This window comes from Muntiacus reevesi, chromosome 5 (genome assembly GCF_963930625.1).
Source record: "Muntiacus reevesi chromosome 5, mMunRee1.1, whole genome shotgun sequence".
NCBI lineage: Eukaryota > Metazoa > Chordata > Mammalia > Artiodactyla > Cervidae > Muntiacus > Muntiacus reevesi.
In genome coordinates this window covers 4,601,132-4,603,540 of record NC_089253.1, presented here as the reverse complement: position 1 = coordinate 4,603,540, position 2,409 = coordinate 4,601,132, and the positions used below count along the sequence as shown (strand labels likewise).

The window sequence follows — 2,409 nt, the reverse complement described above, 5'->3', positions numbered from 1 at the left end:
TGATCTTTATGTAGTGTCCTTCTTTGTCTCTTTCATAGCCTTTATTTGAAAGTCTATTTTATCTGATATGAGTATTGCGACGCCTGCTTTCTTTTGGTCTCCATTTGTGTGAAATATTTTTTTCCCAGCCCTTCACTTTCAGTCTGTGTTTCCCTTGTTTTGAGGTGGGTCTCTTGTAGACAGCATATATAGGGGTCTTGTTTTTGTATCCATTCAGCCAGTCTTTGTCTTTTGGTTGGGGCATTCAACCCATTTACATTTAAGGTAATTATTGATAAGTATGGTCCCATTGCCATTTACTTTGTTGTTTTGGGTTCGCATTTATACAAGCTTTCTGTGTTTTCTGTCTAGAGATGGTCCTTTAGTATTTGTTGAAGAGCTGGTTTGGTGGTGCTGAATTCTCTCAGCTTTTGCTTGTCTGTAAAGCTTTTGACTTCTCCTTCATATCTGAATGAGATCCTTGCTGAGTACAGTAATCTGAGTTGTAGATTATTCTCTTTCATTACCTTAAGTATGTCCTGCCATTCCCTTCTGGCTTGAAGAGTTTCTATTGATAGATCAGCTGTTATCCTTATGGGAATCCCTTTGTGTGTTATTTGACAAATATGGAACGCTTCATGAATTTGCGTATCATCCTTGCACAGGAGCATGCTAATCTTCTCTGTATCATTCCAATTTTAGTATATGTGCTGCTGAAGTGAGCACTAGAATTTAGTAATTAGAGAACCAAAGTTTTCCTTACTCTATAGATGTGGTAGCTAGAATAATTTGCATGCAATATAGCATAGAGTTGGAAATAATTCTGTGGGTCATCCATTCCAGTTTCTGAACCAATGATAGTATCTTTCCAACAGATAGTGATTTGTTTTGTTTTACTTCATTTTGTTTTTGAACTGAAACAGCCTGTTTCACTCTTAGATAGCACAGACCTATCTTCCTCAAACTGTACCTAAACTTGCTTCCTTTTTACAACTCACCCATTAGATTATTTCATTTTCTCTTCCATTTGATAGGATTTTAGATATTTTAAAATGCCACAGCCAATATCCTCTTCAGTTTTTCTTTTCAAACATATTACCTTCATTTCCTTGTGCTCCTTCTCACATGATGTGCTTTCTAAGTTCTTTTACTAGATCACCTTCTTGTGCAAAGTTTGTATTAATAGAGGCCTCATTAATGGAGGCACTGCAATGAGAAAGTAGGAGATCTGGACCCACTGTGTTTATGTTGAGTGGACACTATCTGGAGTGTTATCTTCAAACCTGAACACAGCACTTCGAACTTGAATGTATCTAGTAGAGCATTGTCTGCAAAAACCCTGAGTTAATACAGTACCTTGTATTATCTTCATTGCCAAATAATTAAGGGGCTCAATTGGTAAAGAATCCAACTGCCAATGCAAAAGCCATGTTCGATCGAGACACATGTTCGGTCAGTGGGTTGGGAAGATCCCTCGGAGGAGGAAATGGCCACTCACTTCAGTGTTCTTGCCTGGAAAATTCCGTGGAGAGAGGAACCTGTTGGGTTACAGTCCTTGGCTTACAAAGAGTCAGACACGACTGAAGTGACGGAGTACACATGAACATACTAGTTAATTAACAAGACCCTCCATAGCCAAGATATGTCTGTATAACTTGCTATGCAAAATGCATGCAGAAATAATGGATGCAATATTTAGAATAGGAAAGTGAAAAAGTGAAAGTGTTAGTTGTTTAGTCATGTCTGATTCTTTACAACCCATGGTCTGTAGCCCACCAGGCTCTTTGGTTCATTGAGTTTTTCAGGCAAAAATAATGGAGTTGGTAGCCTTTCCCTTCTCCAGGGGATCTTTCCAACCCAGTAATTGAACTCAGGTCTCCTGTATTATAGGCAGATTCTTTACTATCTGAGCCACCAGAGAAAGCTCATATTTATGAATAGACATCAATAATTGAGAAATATTTGTCTCATGTAAAAAATGTTACTTCACGAAAGTAAGTAGATGATTCAACCCAGTAAATTGAATTTCACTAATCAATTCTTCTATTAAGCCTTAGCATTTTACTAGTACTAAGGTGGAGAGATAAATATTTAAGACATTAGGAGCTCTAAACTGTGAACTTTAAATAATTTAAAATGTAATCTTCTTGTTAAAAATTTTTAAAAAATGTAGTTTTATCAGGACAGTCTCTTCTCCAATGTTCCTCTGTAAACTTAATGCCAGACAACCCTGCCTAAAACCCTTCCCCAACTTTTATATCTCTCCTCTAAAAGATTGTAATGGTCAATGGGTCACCAGTAACTACTGGATAAAACCTGAAAAACTTCATTTTGGTCACATTAAGGTTATGAACATAAATAAGGTTGCTAATTTTCTGACCTTAAAAAGGGAGTTTATGCCATGGCTGATCCATGTTGATGTGTGGCACG

At 37.1% G+C, this 2,409-nt stretch overlaps 1 non-coding gene across 1 annotated transcript; it reads right to left on the bottom strand.

Annotated features, from left to right (window-relative positions):
* Window positions 1-599: 599 nt before the first annotated feature.
* On the bottom strand, window positions 600-705 carry LOC136170065 (U6 spliceosomal RNA). The gene has a single exon (XR_010663522.1). It is a non-coding gene; the product is annotated as a U6 spliceosomal RNA (small nuclear RNA).
* Window positions 706-2,409: the final 1,704 nt, after the last annotated feature.